The 19,486-nt window shown below is 48.1% G+C and overlaps 1 pseudogene across 3 annotated transcripts; it reads left to right on the top strand.

Annotated features, from left to right (window-relative positions):
• Positions 1-1,349: 1,349 nt before the first annotated feature.
• LOC149359816 (toll-like receptor 6 pseudogene) lies at positions 1,350-19,432 on the top strand (annotated as a pseudogene). 3 transcript variants are annotated; one of them, XR_016288805.1, is made up of 3 exons: positions 1,350-1,488; positions 6,827-6,920; positions 15,472-19,432. The product of XR_016288805.1 is annotated as a toll-like receptor 6 pseudogene, transcript variant X1 (transcript). The 3 variants fall into 3 exon arrangements; XR_016288807.1 differs by lacking the exon at positions 15,472-19,432 and adding an exon at positions 10,840-15,453; XR_016288806.1 differs by lacking the exon at positions 6,827-6,920 and having other exon boundaries at positions 1,363-1,488.
• The last annotated feature ends 54 nt before the right edge of the window (positions 19,433-19,486 follow it).

Below are 19,486 nucleotides of genomic sequence, written 5' to 3'. Positions count from 1 at the left end.
TTTTACCTTCCCCTTAACAGCGATGCAATCTGACAGGGAGGGCAAACCACTATTACTACTACTACTACTACTACTAGTAGTAGTAGTAGTAGTAGTAGTAGTAGTAGTAGTGACAGAGTCCTTCGGTAGCAGTAGAGCGTCAACGTCACTACTTCACGACTGCACAATCACCAAATCGCCACTCACCAAATGAAAATGGTGCAGCGTTTGGGGTCTATGGACTGACGCTGTTTGGGCGGGCAAGAGAGAAGGAAACCCTGAGCTATTCTCTTTTTTTTTTTTTTTTTTTGCTCCTCGCTGCTCTCGCTAATTGAGATAGCCAAAGGCTCTGGAATCTGTAGCTGTCGTTGCTATGGTACGACCTTCTGATGACGCTCTCCAGTCGCAGAGCTCTGATGAACTCCCTGGTTCTGAATAGTTTTTTTTTTTTTTTACAGCAAAAACACGCTCGTGCAGCAGCGCGCTTTCATTACAGAGGTGTGTCAAAAAGTCTTTCTCGTGTTTAGATACACGCGTATAAAGCGCTGTTATTGACCATTAAGTCTAACTCGAAATATTGTAGCATGTCCGACCTCCCCTTTAATGACGTAGATCTCGAACGTTTGGCTTTTGTCCATTTTTAATTTATCCTTGGAATACGGTTTCCTCCAGTTTAATCCTTTTTCCTGCCCATTTTCACATCGCCACACAATCGCTGTTCCAGTTAGAAAAAAAGAAAAAAAATGGAGGAGACCAAAGACAATTAACTGGAACAAATTTAAATTAAATTTGGGCCCGTTGCAAATTTTTTCCCCGGTTGCGGTAGTGTACAAAACACATCTGAAGTACATTTACAACTCGCCACCTCCATACAAAATATCCGTGCTCAGTAGCACGCACAACGTAATACAATAGAGGAATAATTCGACAAACGAGCGAGAAATTACATACCATGTGTATATAAAGGTGTGCGCGGCTATTAACGAGAGCAAACCAATATCCCGAAACGCACGCGCGCGCCTCAGCACCACGCGGACTCCGTTTCTAGTCCGCGCTGGCCAGCGTGAAAGAACGTGGCTTATGCATTCCAACCCGCCGACCCCCTGGCCCTCACTGGCCTCTCCCAAATCTCATCATGAGGTCACCAAGGTGAGCGGGCGGATGTAGCCCAGTTCGAGGGCCTGTCGACAAACTGGGTGCCTTGCAGGCACTAATACAGTTGCGCTAATACAGCCGAATACCTCCGCGGTCTCGCGCGAAACACTTCGGATTGCCTGACGAATGTGCGTATACTTTTTTTTTCCACCGCATGCCATAGCGCGCGGCGCCGCGGCGGCATAGCGGACCGCGGCTGTGCGGAATGCGTGTCTGCGCATGCGCGGTGAGGCGGCTTGCGCGCGGGTCATTCCCCGCCGGCGGCGTCGCTGTGTTTATTGTCGGGTGGACTGTTGGCGTCAACCGTTGTGTGGTAAAGCGTGCTACGATAGCGGATACATGCCGAGCCCAATGGTGAGTGCTACCTCTACAGAGGCTTGGCGTGCTCGATGCTGAACAGGCGCGGCTACGCGGCGACCCAGCGGCGGTCGCTTCTTCCGCGACCCCGTCACAATGGCGGCCTTTCTTGTCGGCCGAGGCGTGCGGACCAAGGGGCAGCGCTGGCCACTGCATACGCGTAAACGCTGTCAGGTCTGCGCGCGATTCGAACTGCGTGAGCGGCGACCACTCGCGTGCGTTGGTCGCTAAATTTAATGCGATAAACGCTGCATCGAGGAAGCCTTGTGTAAAGCACGGGAACTTGTCAGTGCGAGGCGTTGGTCGCGTTGGCCTGACTCTCAGGGGAACGGCTTTCGCTACGTTTGCACCGAAGCTTGCGGCTTCACGAGCGTCGCTCGGCGTTGCTTCTAGCTAAGCTGCCGTTTTTATGCGAAGGAATTTTCGGATGGCGAGATCCGGAATCCGGCTGCAGTGCAGTAACGGTGCGCGAGATAAGATCAGCTTTCACGCGCACGTATGCAATGCACCGCAGTGTTGCGCTGCCCCTTACGGGACAGCGATGCATGTTTGAAATGCTTTGTAGTAACTTCCAGTGCGCAAAATAATGCAAAATCAGCCGTGGTAGCGTTGGGCAGTCGCCACATATTTGTAGGGTTTTGGTTCACGAGTGTGTGGCTGGTTAGTAGCAATCAAGTCGAACAAAGATTGTGACAAGAGGAGCGAAACGTTGGGTGTGGGAGCGGCTGACAAAGACGGCTCGCTTGCTTAGGCTAGTGCTCCCGATCCTTCACGACGCGTTGGTTGCATGTCGCGGACTTTTTGCACGGAGCGCTCAATTAGCTTAATCTGAGGGGTCAAAAACGAGGTTCCGTTTCACCAGCTCACGCCGCGCGCTGGGTGGTTTAACGCGTCTCGCCGCGCTCCTCGCGTTGCCTACGCCCGTGCAGGCTAGCGCAGGCATGCTCTCTCAGCTCCGCCTATTTCCGGAGCGGCATTTTTGCGTCTGGGATTCATTTGGGGGAATTGCGCTGAATCGTGCGCTTTGAAGCCCGTGCAACGTCTGTTAAGGCTCTGACTAGTTGACAACGCTAACCTAAACCAGCTCGTTAAGTATGTTAGATTCTGCGTGTGATTGGCCGTAACGAAGTACGGAGAGGGGTCGTGGTTCTTGAGACGAGAGCGTAACAGGAAATAGCATCTTTCTGCGGTAGCATCAAACGAGGTAAGTGGGCAATTAGCATTACGTAGTGCAAGCCATGCTGACACAAAGCAAAGCTATATGCGCTTTTTTAAAATTTTATGGTTGAAGAAAAAGTATTGCGCCTAGAAGAGACCACTGCGTATTGTGGGATTTCCATAATCATTTAGACTAATGGGATAGAAGGGTTGAAAAACATGCTCTCTGGATAATTTCTGATGCATGAAGCAAACTTACTGGCTGCATGTCTGGGCATGTTTGCTGCAATTTTTTATTGTTTTGTGTTGATTAATGCGGCAAGCTTTTCATAGGTAGGTGTATGGGTTGTTTGCTCACACTTTTTTGTAGCCTGGAGAGTGTACTGGGACCTGTGTAAATATGTGGTGATGGTAAGCTTGCCTCAGTAAGTAACATGTCAGCCTTAAAGTGTTTATTGAGACGAAACCTGCCAGAATTGTTAGTATTTCGCTTCGAATCAAGAGCCGGTTTGTTCATAGTAGTTAATATTGTTGAGGTAACGGCATATTGTTTTATGAAAAAGTTTTTTATTAGTGGTAGCATGTGAGGAATGGATAAAACTCAACTTTGTGCTACTTTACTACAAATGTTTGTTCTGGAAATTGCCATGGTATTAGCGGGTGGAAGGTGCAATGTCTGGTTTGGGTGTGGCTGAAAATGATGAATCATTGTTGCAGTAGTGATGATTTGGGGTGTTCAGGCGAGTGTTGTGCAAAATACTGAGCTTTCATTTCGCCTTGAGCTTTGCCACGTGGATGGAGACATGTCAGTTTCACAGCGCAGTGTCCTGCTTCTTGCAGTGTTACCGTTTGTGAATGCCTAGCGTGCACTAGTGATGCATAATTTGACATCTTGCTGTTTAATGGGGCACTGCTCATCCACAGTGTATGGGAGAATGGGCTTCGTGTGAACGCTGTTCTGCTTCATGCTGATTGATTCCCTTTGGGCAAACTGGAGATCTATTTCTGCAAAAGGCGTTCGTCCCCTTTTAATGAATGCTATTTTTACAGCAGGTCATAAGCTTCGTTCTTTTGTTTGGTCCATGAATAAATGTTTTCAGTGAATGTCGCTATAGTAGGCTACACCTTTGAAAACTGCTGGTGGCAGTATTGGCGCATGGCCTGCATTTCTAATGTTCTGAACTATTGGACCCATGGCCCGCAATTTCTGATGTTTTGGATATGCCATTTGGCTTGTTGGAGATGAGCTACGGCAGCCTGTTACAAAGGGCAAACCACTATCATCATCACCACTGGTGTTGCATTAATCCACTGACCAGTCACAGCAGGAAACAAAATCAGGTCTTTAACACATTCACGGTGGCAGCGACTTGCAAAGCCCTAATTAATCCCTGTGCGTCATAGCCCGCTGGTGGGCCACCCTTACATTTCCTTTAGTGCGATGTGAGCCCACGGTGTGCTCCCGGTGAAGTCAACATATTGCTACCGACAATAGATTGCAGCAGCAATCTGGCATGTTTGTTTTAAACAGGCTCTTTGAAAAACCTGCACTTTCTCACGCCTTCATCGTGCCACTCAGTATTCCTGCCTCATAGCAGGAATGTGCGACGTTACTCACCGGTCAACCACGGCGCAGTGAACGTGTTTTTTTTTGCTTACCACATTATACAAGACAAAAGCACCCGATTGTTGTGCTTATTATTTAGTCTTCTGATTAGCTTGCTTGTGTAGGCAACAAGAACAAACAGTAAGAATGGATTATTTTCTTGAGTGGCAGTCATAAATGTGGGTGAAGGGATTCCTACGACACCACCATCCATTTATTTCAGTAAAAATTCATTCTCCGGCTGTCTCTGCCTATGTTAAGTTTGTCCGTCAGCTAAAGACCCATTTACAGGCGAGATAATTAGACTTAAATATCTTGCCGCGTGTCGATTCGAACTCAAGACGTCCTTACTTGAAAAGGATGGGTTGCCAGTATTTTGAAGGGTAATAGCGGCGTAGCGTGGCCTCTGGGATCCGTGCCCGAAAATTGGTGTCGGCACACGCAGTTTGCTTGCGAAAGGGGCTGGTGATGGCGACATCTGTATTTCGGTTTTTATTCTTTTTCTAGCGTGTACAAGCTCCATTTTCAGTGAAAGTGGTGTCTTTGCAATTAGAATGCGGTACCCTATCAATAGAGGCCAACTTCTGTCTTTGGTGTCACTTAACTTTTACCCAACTGCCAAATGTCACACTAAGACGCTTTTATTACCATCGACAGCCAGTTCTTTACTTCAGATGGAGTGCAGAAGTCGCATCATTATTGTCTTAAGGTGGCTAGTGTGCTGTGATACTAGGAAAAAAAAAGGCCTGTTTCTCAAGATCAAAGCAACAATGCAGATTCCTCGCCCTGCTTGCGAATTAATGTTCTGGTGACAGCCGGGTTAATTTGTTTTGATGTTGTCTCTATAACAATGAGTCGCAGAGGCACATATGAAGTCAGACCGAGACAGATGTGAAACAATCTTTATTTTGCAACTTTTCGTCGTTTTGTGCTTATATCGTCCGAAAACTTTCTGCTTGGGGTCACCAATAATGTCAAATGTTTTAGGTTGTACGGTTAATCTAATTTCTGATCACAGAGCTTGAATTGTGTCTGCAGATTTCTTGAGCAGCAAATAGGAACCACTCTTATATATAGCCATGATCCTCGGAAAGAGCATGCACTGTAATCTCCTCTGCTTTGATTTTGCATTGTTTTTTCACTGACCATCTGGGAACGCTATGCATCGTTGAATAAGCATACCATTGGCACGCAAATTCTACAACGTAACATAACAATGGCATCAGTGTTGCAAAGGGAGCTCTCACTTAGTATTGTGTCCCACTCATAGGGCAAAAAAAAATTAAAATGCATTTGGCTCAGTTCTTGAGCAATCCTCGGAACTCTTCTTCTGACTAAGCCTTCATTGCACTGCAATAGCAGAACCAGGAAAATTACAAATTGTGGACAAATGTCTTGTACGTCGATATCTATCTGATTTTCCCATTTTCAGGAGGTGGTTCAAATGTAAACCTTAAAAGTATGTGAATGTGTAAAGTACCGTATTTTCCGGTGTATAAGACGCACCCTTGTATAAGACGCACTTGCCATATATGCAAGCTGTCACTGGAAAAGTTCGTATATAAGACGCACCCGTGTATAAGACGCACCCCAGTTTACCCAGTTAGGCCAGTGAGGCTTAATTAAATACGCTTGCGCGACTATCGCGAAATGCACCGTACCTGTGAGCAATTCTTAAGCAACGCTAAGTGATCGAAAAAGGCAACACTCATGCCATACTCGTCCACGTTCTAGCAAAAAAGAACGGAAAAACGATACAGCTCCCCATATGTCCATAACATTTTATTCTACTTGAAACCTTCGAAGTCTTCATCTTCAGATGCGCTATCAAAAGGTTCACCCATTTCTGGAAGCAACTCGGCTGAAACATGCACTACGTACACGGAGCAAAAAAAAGTTGCAAAGGGTGACTAAAAAAGAACGCCGGCTTGTCTTGACAATGGCGAGAAGCGCGATTGTCACCATCTTTTGGCGCTTCTCATTACTTTTGCTTGGGGCCTCCGAAACAGCCGCGCGTTTGTGATCCCGGAAGTCGTCATCCCCGCCGTTTCATAATATAGATCACATAGAATGTCGCGCACGGCGGTCCCGGTATTGAAGTATTAACCGTGTTACAACCGCGTTATTGGTAGTGATATTTTTTAGGTGAAAAAAGCTTGAGCATGAACTGGAGTAATCGATGAACGCGCAAAAAAAGATGAAAAATTCGCATATAAGACGCACCCTTGTATAGGACGCACCAGCAAAATTTTCGAAAAAAAGCCGCGTCTTATACACCGGAAAATACGGTATGTGAAAATTTGAATTGTTAGGCGATAGCTGTTAAACTTGGCAGCAGCTAGCAGCAATATGCTGGAAGATTGCGTGCCTGCGTCGTAGTAGAGAAAAGATGGTGGCTTCACTGTGAACATGTGGGAACAAGGAACAGTTTTCTTATTGCCTTTGTGCTCTAGTGAGCGGATGGAACAGTGGAAATTCATTGCAGAACGGCATTGCAATATGGTGATTCTTTGCCACTGCAGCAACAGTATGAATGAGGCTAGAAGTTTAAAAGTGCCTTTTTTTCTTTAGTGGACACTGCTCATCCAAGCCAGGCATGCTGAGTAGTGACCCCAGAAAGCAGTAGGGACCGCAGTGAGGAAAGCTTCAGGTTGTGACTATGCAGGTAATGTTGAGCTGTGTGGATATAAGCATCAGATCAGTTCGCCACACTGTCCATGATGTTGTTCTGCTGTTCAACCAAGTGTTGGCAAGACCGGTGCCACGTTGAAAAATTCACAGATCAGCCTGTTGCGGCTTGTGAAGTATCTTTGCGGTGGATTACAGGGGCCTTGCGACACAAATCAAGCTTATGGTTTTTATTATTTGTATACAGAGAATGTTCAGAAGTTGGAAATTTTGATTTAAACTGAAAAAGAAACAACAGAAAAGTACGTGAAAATCATTTTTTTGAATTCGGTTTTAAATAAAAAGGCCAGTATCCTTTGCAGGCACGCCGCAGCTGGCTGGATATCGAGTGGGAGTTACACCTAATGGAGAAAATTTACCATGTGCAAAAGCCAGAAGTGTTGTGAGATGGTGTGCAGTTGTATTAAGCAGCGCAGTTAAACGTTTTTGAGGTATTGCTCTGCTATCGTACGTGCCTTGCCGCCAAACGTCGTGTGCTACCGCGTTGTTCACTATCATCTCCCTGCTTAGGGAAGTTGCTTAATTAAACATGTTTCTTCACTGTGTTTAAGCCGCTGGAAACCACGCATAAGGGTCATGAAGAAGTGTCATGTTCTCACTCCTAAGGGTTAAGCAGCAGTTTCATATCCGACGCAGCATGCGTCCCACCTGATGCCTCGCCCTCAGCTGCTGCTGATGACGGGTTCAGACCATGTGTGTGAGTGGTGTCATCCGCTCAGTCAGTTTACTGTCTGACACATTGTACCGCCATTGCACTCTCCCACCATACCCCCTCTCCACCCTCCCCACCCGTAGATTCTGATTTGCGGCAGTAGTGTCCCCTCTTGCCACTGGCGCCTCCCTCCCTCTTCCCTCTCCCATTTTGTACAACTCCCTCCCTCTTTTTCCCTGAAAGTAGAGAGTGGGATTTTAACGCGATAGCATTAAAGGGACACTGAGGAGAAATTGAAGTTGACTTGCATCAACAGAATACCAGCTCCTGATTACAAAAACGCCATTCATACTGACAACAAAGCTCTTGTAACGTAGAAAAGAGCAAGAACCAAAATACAGGTATCGCCGCCACAGGCCAAACTCGCAAGTACAAGCTTCATGACGTCATAGGACAAAACAGTGTTGCTAGAACCAATAGTTCTAGCAACACTAGGACACGAGAAGCCGCGAATCACTGAGGCGCAGCAAATGCATGCGCAAATCTTCTTGACGTCGCCAGATGGCGTCACGTACCCGACAGCTATGCGCACTCCTGCAGCGCCGGGACCAATCAGCGCCTGCTCACAGCGGTATGCGGGCTCCCGGTATTCTGCTAACGGTAACAAGGCACACGGTATGCTAAAGGTGTCGATTTGCGAGAACTTCGTTGACGACTACGAGAACGGGATCCATTGTAACGCTGGCAAAACGCCGGTGCAAACGTAAACGAAGCGACGGCCGCAATAGCCGATAGATGCCTTAAACGTGCGGCCGGCGGTAGTTTTCTTTTCGGCTGCTGCTGGGCCGCACTGCTGGCTGCCAGAAATCACGGAGTCTGCGTTACGTCATGTGCACGTCATGTTTCACGTCACTTAGTCCTGTGTCGTCATAGGAGAATCCCAAGTTTGAATCAGAGCGGCGGGAAAAACTTTCAACTTCGAATCCAAATTTCTTAGAAATAAATGCATCTTTCGCTGCCGGCCAAGTGGCAACAAAGCCATGAAATGCCGAACTATCGGATTTTGCTATAAAAAAAATATTAATAGAGCTCTCCTCAGTGTCCCTTTAAGGCTTTCGTTCTGCAGAAAATCTGGGGGCGGCATTGGGTTGTGAGCAGAAAATTCGGATCGTGCCACCTGCCCACCGGATTGTGAGCAGACTCCCCATCATGGCAGGTGGCAGTTAGATTAATGATTGGTTGCGAGAGGTTGCACAGGGAGAGCAACCTGGGTTTCACAAGCCCCACTGGCGGCTATGTCTGAAACACCAACTCCCACACCCTTTAGTCAAACTTGCCATGTCAGTGACACATGGACATGTAATGACAACAATATCAAAATGCGCAGTTGCAAGCTTTTGTTGCATGTGTGCAAGGCATGGATCTGATTGGTAGAATTAACTCTTGGTCTGGGTGAGTGAAATAAGATTTTATCTGATCTTTGTATCTTGAATTTTGCAAGCGGAACACCTTTCGTTTGCATGCTCAGCTCTCAGTAGTTGTCTCTGCACCAGTGTCTGGACTGCTGGTATCTGGACCGCCGGTAAGAGGAATCCCTTGAACGAGAATAATAGGGGATATTCAAAATTCCGCAAGTGCGCTTTCCAGCATAACAATGTTGCCCCAAACAAGATGGCTGACCATGCGTTTCCGGCTGAAGCAAAGCAAGAAAGACTGATTTTTTGTTTGATTCTTCCAAAATACGTTTCTTACATTCTATCCACATCTTTTGCGCCTGTCCTGTAGCCCACGTAGTTCCTTTATAGCGAAGTCGGCCATCTTGTTTGGGGCAACATTGTTATGCGGGAAAGTGCACTTGCGGAATTTTGAATATCCCCTATTGGCAGTTAAAGACGCGTCACATTGCCCCTTTAAAGGAGTAGGCATACCAAATTTTCTGAGGCATATTTTTGATGTGCTGGACAGTGGTGCTCACGAGTCATGACGTGGAATTCACCCATGGCAGCTGAATAATTTATGATCAAGTTTTCTTAGTGCAGTAGCACTACTATCTGCATTCTCACAGAAACCCGATGTCTGCAGTCGAGAGGTTGGTGGGGAAGAGCAGCCTGGGTCGCACAAGCCCCACTGATGGCATCACCTGCCATAGCAGGGCAGTGGCGCATTGCTTAGCTGCTGCACCACTGTTCCAGGAGTGTTGGGAGGACTTCCACGGAGCTATAAGTGTAGAGAATGACCAGTTCCGCACATATGGGCATTAACTCATTATCGCTATCCGAACAGCTTCCATCCGTGAACAGTGGATCAGAACGCCGGAACCGAAGTGAAAAGTGAAGTGCTAACGCACCTAATTTGCATTTAACCTAACACCACAAATTGACTGTCATTTTTTATCTTGTGTCACTTCGGTTTCGGTTCAGAATGCTAAATGGCGTCTGTGACGTACAAGACGCGTTCAGGTCAGGCAAAATATGTTGGCAGTATGTCGCAAAGGCCCTAAAGAACCAAATAAAACCACTCTCATCATTTACAAATCAAGCGAAACACATGAGCAAGTGCCGATGTCATGGGCCTCTGAGACGAAGCCTTGCAGTTGGAAATGAAATCTGACCATTCCACATGGTTGTTTAACTCACCACTGCTGCCAGCGAGCGCTGCAACAGATGCCATGACTGAAGACTATGACTGGAGACTACATCAGTCAGTTTCATTTTTCATGTCTCCTCCTCGCATTAGAAAATGAAAAAAGAAAAAACAAAAACAAAACTGAAGCCAAAGAGATGGTGTTATAGAAGCAAACTAGATAGCACAGCTTGTTCAGGAGCACCATCTAGAATTTTTGCTTACAGGTTCAAATTGACAGTCATATATGACTGATGGCCTATTGCACCACACTAAGGAAAGAGTTAAATGACTTAATTTTCGCATGCACCCAGTTTTCGTGAATCTCGTACATCTTGCGAAAAATAGGTCCCACGGATAATCTGGGCAACACAACTCACAATTGGCATAAAATAATAAATATCTCCAAAGCCAGCACGTTCCTAACTGCAACTAGAAGAGGAAAGTGCCATGGCAACTGCTGCCTGGTAGAGAGTTCTAGTCTGGAAAAGAATGAACCATCTAGAAAAGGCTGTCTTCGTTTCCATAGCTGGGAGCTGAATGAGGAGTGTTCTAAAGGTACTCTTCCTATCCCGTTAACTTAGTTCCTGTTTGTTCATTTCCTGTTTTCTTGCTTCTTTAGGTCGAGCTCCTCTCCTCATCGTGCAGTCTCCGGAACTCCATAAATGAGTGCAAAAACTGCCATAGTTTTTGACATCATGTACATGTAGGACCCTGTATTCACCACGTCAGCGAGGTGAATTCATGGATAAGAGGGATGTGTAGGTCCTGACTGAGGCTGTGGAATTTGGCAGGTGTCCGAATTACGTAAAGAAAGTCTTCCTTAATGGAAAAGCCATCAGTGTGTTTTCTTTTTGCCTATTATATGGTCCATCCTATAGTGGGTTCCGCAACAGTGTGGCGTTGTGTAGCACGAGCCTCGTGCCTTTGTTAGCAGGCGTATGGATCGGGCCTATGCATGTTACTGTAAGCTTGCAGATCTTGGGGAAGAGGGTTCAACTATGGGGCCTGCCACATCTGTTACGCGCAATGAAGTGCTTACAAAATATTCTCACACCGTGACTTTAGCCAAGCTTGCGAAACATTGAGCTCGTGAAAAGTAAGTTGTTGCAATATGTGCTGGGGAATGAAAACCAACTGGCAGTGAAGGCAGTTTGAAATGAGCGAAAAAATGATTCAGCCACAAGAGCACTCCGATCGATGAGGCCAACAGAAAGGGCAGGCTGCGGGAAGAAGGCACGCTGGCCAGAGCTCAAGGATCGTCGTCTCCGCATCATAGCTGCCGTAAATGTGCATTTTTGTTGCGCTCTCTAACGAAAAGATCCACCGTGCGTTTTTATAGAGCTTACCTAATTAACAGGTGATTCTCGTGCACTCCAGCGACGTGGATTTCGGAAAGACAGCCATTTGCAGAGGGTGTGACTTGTAGACCGGAATATATGATAAGTTAACCTGCAACCTTAGTTTCTTTTTTTGCTGCATTTTAATGTATTGAATTCTGTACGCATGTATGCAGCATTATTATATGCAGGTGGGCAGGTTGGCTCTGCTTTGTTCACATAGTATGATTTTAGAAGCTGCGGTGATAATTGCGCTCTCACGTTAGCAGAATGCCAGCGGAGGAGCGATGACAATCTCATGAGTTTGAATTTGGGAGCAAGATCCCAACAAGCAAAGACGCATGTAACAAGCCTAATAACGTCATGTGAATTACGCTGAAAAACAGGAGCCACACTTTCTTTCAACTTCCGCCCGTACCCACTGGCGCTTATCTTGGAACCAAGCACAACGCGAAGCCCTTTCTTGGGCAACACGAAAGGCATGTAGCGGGTGATGTTTTTTACAAAGCATGGATGAGAGCGCTGTAGAGCGCGGCGTATTTGGGCGCACAGAGTGCATTGTCACGTGGTATTTTTTAAACTCCGCGGGCTTTCGTTTTTCCTGAATAAAAATGACCACGCTAAGTCTATCTCGTTGGAAGTGCCTGGGTTGGACAATATTTGTGGAGCTCCACAACTTTCCTGTTTACGCCTGTAACATTTCAAGCTGTATTTAAAAAGTCAATTTATGTATCTCGACTAATTATTCTAATAGGAGGAGCGAAAAAATGGTACTGTAACTTTAGATAAACCCTAACAACATCCACGCGATTTCAGTTCTGAAGAACGCTTAGTTTTTTTTATAAATCTTGGTCCAAGTTAGCTGGAACACCCTATGTAAGTGAAGGTTTAGAGGCAACATTCTGTGTGTTTTCAGGGATGGATTTCGTGAAAGTGAAGAAATCTTGCCACATGACTTTGATTCTGGTAGTTAGTTCTTGGACTGTCAATCGCATTGCGACATGTTTCTAGTGGTAGTATTTCTTCCGTGGTTTGCAGAGCCCCTTGTATTGACAGTCAGAATTTCTTTTCTTGAATTTGGTAAATTAACTGCTGGCTGTAACCCCGACCGAGTGCGTGGAACAGTTGAGCCATGGATTAAAACTGTCGGTGTATCATTAAGATATAGCAGTAATGTTCTGCTATACAGTGTGTGTCACCTAAGACTTTACACAATTTTTAAAAATTGGCTTTTTGAGTTAGAAGCGCACTTTTTTCAGTCAGCAGTGAAGTACATCAGAATACAGTTATGATGTGCTGACTAGCAGGCTGATTAACTAATATTAAATAGTTAAAATTTTAACTATTACTGTTAGGCTCCTTAATTATTGAGCCATGTGGCCTACGATAAGTACTATACATATCAGTTTTTTTGAATTTCAAAAATGCATTCACCCTCGGAGCTGTGGCCCAACAAATATTGCCTGCATCGTGCCAAAATACATGAACTTTCGAGAAGCTTGCAAGCAAAGGAACCTCTCCGGTGCACGTAACTCATCGAAACAGCCAAAATTTGTTGGGCCACAACGCCCAACGTAAATGCGCTGAACGTGATCGCATTTTCAAAATTCTAAATACTGATATGGACATTACTTACGGTGGACTACACGGTTTCTTAATAATTAATGAGCCTAACGGTAATAGTTAAAAAGCAAGACTACATTGCGCCAACACCAGTGACTGCTCGCAGCGGACGGTGCTGTGTAGCCACTACCAATTGTGAGGTGTCAAATTCTATTTGCAGTACACTATAAATAGAATAATCACTCATTAGTTGGTTTCTTCAGCATCCTCTGTAGTGCCTCGCTGAAGTCGATTGCCGTAGTGGATAGTGCTGTGCTAAAATTTGCTCTCGATACTGCTGTGCTAAAAATTTGATCTCGGTACTGCTGCTGCCCTTTGTTTCTGATGGCTGCGCGCATATTTTTATTTCCAAGTCCCCTTCCCACGTGTAGGGCAGCAAACCGGACATTGCCTAGTTAACCTCCCTGCCTGTCCATTATTCTCTTTCTGTCTGTCTCGTGCTATATCCACCACGTTTGGGCCGCTTCTAATTTTTGGCGCATTGGGTAATTTGATCAATCCAGCATCCTTACAGTGCATTATAGCAACACAAGTTCCTGTGCTGTTTACCGAATGCGTCGTCCCAGCGTCATGTCATCGTGTGGTCACAACCAAGCTCGGGACATTGCGGGCCTGAGAGAGAACCTGTGCATTTTCAGTTTCTTCCCTTGTGCTTTTTTCCCTGCTATAGTTTACGGGCCTGTTTTCAATGAGGTTCAAGTTTGGGAGGGTTGTTGTATGATAGGTACGATCCAGACAGTTCAGGGACTAGACAAAGTAATTAACAACACAAACGAAGCACTGATTTACAATGCACGGGCGCAGGAAACCTAACACATCCAAAGTCCTTCGACTTCATTATATTTGTTATCGTCTGCATAGTTTGCATCATAGGGACGTGTGAAGTTGGTACTTGCTGTCAAAGTTGTTTTAGTATCACATTTATGTTTTCTTGTCAGTCTTTATGTGTCTACTGAGTTTACATATATGTGGTCTGGTGAGGGCAGGCAGTCAGTAAATGTATAGAGCAGAGGTTCTCAAACTTTTTTGCTTGGAGGAACCCCAAAAGCCTTCAATAAGTTCCAGGCCCCCCCCCCGCTTTCACTTAGCAACAATGTTGTCGAGTGTATTTTTGCAAAGAGAGAGTTGCAAAGGTTAAATGTTTATTGCACAGATTAATACAAATACTAATGTGATGGGTGGCACTGCTTCCCTTTTGAGAGCAAGTCAAAGCGTGGCTCAGTAGCACTCAGAGCCAGTCTCATATCGGCTGCCGGGTCAGGGCCAGTGAGGGTTCTCGCGGAACACAAGAAGACAGCCCGCGGAACCCCTGTGTTCCGTGGAACCCAGTTTGAGAACCCCTGGTATAGAGTAACTCCCCGAAGCTCCACATAACCAATGAGAGATGCTGCAGTTAAGGGTTCCAAATAAGTTTAGACCACTTGGGGTTTTTTAGCTGCCACTGACATCTCGCACTACGCAGGTGTTTTTGATTTTTGCCCCCATTGAAATGCGACCACTGGGGCTGGGATTAATTCTACTCCTTCACCACTGTGCTGTTGCAGAAGTGGCGGAAAAACTTTGCGGCTTTACACTGAGAGTTTAAGTTCATGTTCTCATTTTATTTGTTAGCATTGGGCTCTTTCAACAAGATAGTAAGAAGCTGCTACAAGCTGACGTTTTTCCTGCTACAAAGGGTGCTCCAAAATGCTCTTTGCCATTCCCACCACTGAGGAGGGGAAAAACGAAACACATTGCAATGTTCAGACATTAGTTGCTCTCTGATGTTTTTGCTTTTGTAGGCTGTTCAACTGCAGCCGAAATGATATCTTGCACATTATTGCTGTGCAGAAGGGTACAGCCAATGAACACTTGACTTAGTATATCTGAGAATGATTAGTGAAGAGTGGGTTTTATGCTGTCATATCAACGGCTCTTGCAGGATGATAACAATAGCATTGATTTGTTTCTGCATATAAGTCTGGCCTAGATGATTGCCAGCCAGCCTCATACCAAGTCAATATCTCTGCTTTCCATTGTAATGCTTTGGAAGAAAACTGATATGTTTGGCGCACTGAATGTTTATTATAGTGATAGCTATGGTAGGGATTTTCTGTCTGCTAAGCACTAAGCCGACCTTGCATCGAATTGTTGCTGGTGCAGTGTAGCTCTGCACTGCACACACACTATGGTGTATACAGTTGTAGTGGAAATTGCTGTGTAATTTTTGCGCGCTCTTGATGACTTGGGGATTGCCTTAAGCATTGAACAAGTTTTTCTGGACTTGGCTGACGCAGTCCCTGACATTGCAGCATCCGCAGGAGGAGGATGACCGGTAGCAGTGAGGACCCCATGGGTCGGCTGTGACGATGGTGTGGAGTGTGCTGCTCCTGGGCGTGCTGGTGGGCCAGGCCTGGGCGGCGCACTATGTGTCAGCCGACGACTGCGACTGGCGCACGGGGCAGCCTTCCTCCGAGGTGGCCCTGCGGTGCCGCCTGCAGGCCCTGCGCACTGGCCCCGATGGCACAAACTTCAGCCTCATCCAGCCCGACCACACGACCAGCCTCACAGTGCTGTGCAGTGCCCTCTTCACAGAGAGCCACTTGGGCAACACGACATTCAGCAGCCTGCGCTCCCTGCGTGCCTTGCATCTCGAGCAGTGCAAGCTATCCGAGGTGCCCGAGAGGGCATTTGTGGGACTCACAGAGCTGCGCAACCTGACTGTGCGGACTTACAATGGGGACTGGGGGGCACTTTCCTTGGCGCTGGCGCCACGGGCCTTTGAAGGGCTCGGCCTGCTTCAGCGGCTGGACCTTGGTCACAACAACATGGTGGCACTGCCACCGACAGGCCTGTGCGGTCTGCGGCAGCTACGCTCGCTCAACCTGACGCACAATGCTCTCGAGACGGTGGCTGGGCTGGGCTGCCTTGGTGCCCTTGCCGAGCTGGACATGTCGCACAACAGACTCGGTCAGTTAGACGATGGGATTCTTGCTTCCCTCGGGAGCTTGCGTTGGCTGCGGCTGCGCCACAACCGGCTGGACCGGCTGGCGCCGGCTGCCCTGGCGGGCTTGTCTCAGTTGCAGCTCCTCGACCTATCACACAACCAGCTCAGTGGTGGGCTGCCCCCTGGTCTCCTGGCCGGCACTGACTTACGGGAGTTGTACTTGCAGAACAACACACTCAGCCTTCTGTCACCGCACATGTTCTCAGGCCTGCAGCAGCTTGTAATTCTGAACTTAAGCCGGAATCATCTCTCCAGTGATGGCATCACGCACGACACTTTCGCAGACCTCATTCGCCTTGTCATTCTGGACCTGAGCTACAACCAGCTGAGGCAAGTCAATGGCAGCACATTCCAGTCCCAGTACAGCCTGCAAATTTTGCACCTGGAGCATAACTTGATTGAGAGTGTTGATGACAATGCTTTCTCAGCACTGTACAACCTGCACACACTGATGCTGAGTGATAACCGGCTGAGCCATCTTAGTGTGTTCACCCTCAATGGCCTCTATGTGCTTATTAACTTGGCTCTAGATCACAACCGGCTGGAAAACATCCATCTAGAAGGCTTTCGCAACTGCAGCAGCCTCCAAGACTTGCAGTTGTCTGCTAACAGGCTGTCAACCATTCCCGATGCCCTGCAGTATTTGCACTTTCTCATCAGTCTGGACCTGTCAGACAACCTCATCACCACTGTGTCCAATGCCACCTTGTCTGGAATGCCGAACCTGCACATTTTACGTTTGGCTGGGAACCGTATTGGTAACATGACGAAAGGCACATTTCAGTCACTTCATTCCCTCCGAAGGCTTGACTTGTCCAGCAACCAAATAGCAAACCTAGAGCATGGCATCTTTGATGATGCTTCTGCCCTGAATGTGATTTTACTTAATGACAATCTGCTTGAAGACATCAATGGGCTGTTTATGAACTTGGCACACTTGAGACTACTCAATGTCTCATGCAACAGTATTGCGTGGTTTGACTACGCTCTTGTGCCTCGTCAGCTGAAGCACTTGGATATTCACCAAAATGCTATTGAGGTGCTGGGCAACTACTATGAACTGGAGGACAAGATGCATCTCAAAATACTTGATGCGTCTACTAATCACATACGTGAAATCAATGCAGGCTCCTTTCCAAACCAGATAGAAGTGATAAACCTTAGTAACAATCGTATCAGCATCATTCATCCTTTTACCTTCATGATAAAGTACAACCTGACCAAGGTAAACCTTACCCAGAATCGTCTACAGAACCTGGACATCAATGCATTCCGCCTGAAGCCCACAAAATCAGCCCTGCCAGAGTTCTGGATAGCCGAAAACATTTACTTCTGTGATTGCAGCATGGAATGGTTGCAGAGAATCAACAGTCTGGATGGACAGTATCCACAAGTGATGGACCTAGCCAAAGTTGTCTGCCAGATGCCATTTGGCCGTCGTCGGCCTCGCTTGTTACTCACTGAAGCAAATTCGTCCGACTTTCTCTGCAAGTACAAAAGCCACTGCTTCGCATTGTGCCATTGTTGCGAGTTTGATGCCTGTGACTGCGAGATGGTATGCCCCGAGAACTGCACGTGTTACTCTGACCAGACTTGGAACAGCAACATTGTAGATTGCAGCTTCACTGCCCATAGCACCATTCCCGGTCGCATCCCAATGGATGTCACGGAGCTGTACTTAGATGGCAATGATATGTCGCACCTGTCAAGTCACAGCTTCATTGGTCGCAAGAACCTGCGGGCCCTGTACCTCAACAACAGCAACATCCAGAGCATCCACAATCGCACCTTCAATGGCCTTGTCGGCCTTCAGGCATTGCACCTTGACCACAACAAGATAACCACCCTGCAGGGCTACGAGTTTGAGAACCTAACCAGCCTGCGGGAGTTGCACCTGTCGCACAACAGGCTGTCGAGCCTCAGCAATCGGACGTTCGCGCCGCTGCGGTCGCTCGAAGTGCTGCGGCTGGACAACAACTACCTGCTCGAGTTCCCGGTGTGGCAGCTGCGGTCCAATGCGCTGCTGCGCCATGTGCAGCTGGGCCACAACCCTTGGTCGTGTGGCTGCGCCTTCCTGAGCCGCTTCCAGGCGTGGGCGCGTGGTAGCCCTCTGCGGGACGCGGCCGCCGTGCGGTGCGGTCGCCGGGGCCCCTTCCTGCTCGAGTTTGACGCCTCGTCCTGCGGAGCCAATGGTACAGGCTGGGCCGAGGCACCGGCGAGTCCCGCTCCGCCGCACCCGCTGCCGGGCCTGGTGCCGCTGCTGATCGCGGCGCCCTCGGCTCTGGTGCTGCTTCTCCTGGGCGCCGTGCTGGCCGCCTGCTACCGGCGCCAGGTGAAGCTGTGGCTGCACAGCCGTTGCGGCCTGCGGCTCTTCGACCGGGCCTCCGAGGCCCCCGAGCGCCTGTTCGACGCCTTCGTCGCCTACTGCCCCAAGGACGAGCCATTCGTGGCCCAGGTGCTGGCCGCCGAGCTCGAGGCATGCGGCGGCAAGAAGCGGCCCCTGCGGCTGTGCCTTCGCCACCGCGACCTGGCCGTGCCGGGCTGCGTGGCCGAGGCGGCCGTGGTCGAGGCGGTGCAGTGCAGCCACCGGACAGTCGTGGTCATCTCGGAACAGTTCCTGCGCAGCGAGTGGTGCCGTTTCGAGCTGAAGGCGGCGCAGGCGAGCAGTGCACGCAGGCTAATTGCCGTGCTGCTGGACGACGGCGGCCAAGACCAGTGGGACCTCGAGGCGCGCCAGTGCCTTCGTGCCGCGCTCATCCTGCGCTGGGGCGAGCGCAGGTTCTGGCAAAAGCTCCGCTACGCGCTGCCGGACCCACAGCGGCCCCAGCGCGGATCCGAGCCGGCGGCGCGCGCCAACGCCGTCAAGCTGGTCTGAGCTCGGGCGGCGGTGTAGTCTTCTCTTTGCCTTAGGGTCGATTTCTACGTTCCTAAAAATCTCCACCACTGTTCAGTGCTGCCGCGGCCTTTTGGGGACGGGAGGGCGACGTGTGTGGCCGAGCCACCGAACGCGCACCAAAGTGGCCTAAGATCGATTGTACATAGAGCCGCTGCGGATCTACTTTTGTACAGATGCCTTTTTTTGTCTTGTTTTTCGTCGGTAGCAGGTCCCCGCGTGGACTGACGTCATAATGCCGTAGTGGTGTAGAGTACAAAGTAGTCGCCTTCTTGTCTAGGAGGTATGCTTTGGTGGGTCACCGGACGTCCTGCTAGAATTGAGTCTGTGATATATTAATAAAAGACGTGTCGCCAGTGTAGACGATCACGAATCTGCAGCCTCGTCACCATTGCGTCGAGATAATGTGGCAAAAGCACAATACTCG

This window comes from Amblyomma mixtum, chromosome 2, assembly GCF_055824585.1.
Source record: "Amblyomma mixtum isolate Tamu chromosome 2, ASM5582458v1, whole genome shotgun sequence".
Lineage (NCBI taxonomy): Eukaryota > Metazoa > Arthropoda > Arachnida > Ixodida > Ixodidae > Amblyomma > Amblyomma mixtum.
The sequence above is the reverse complement of the archived record's forward strand: the minus strand, read 5'-3'. Positions and strand labels throughout refer to the sequence as shown.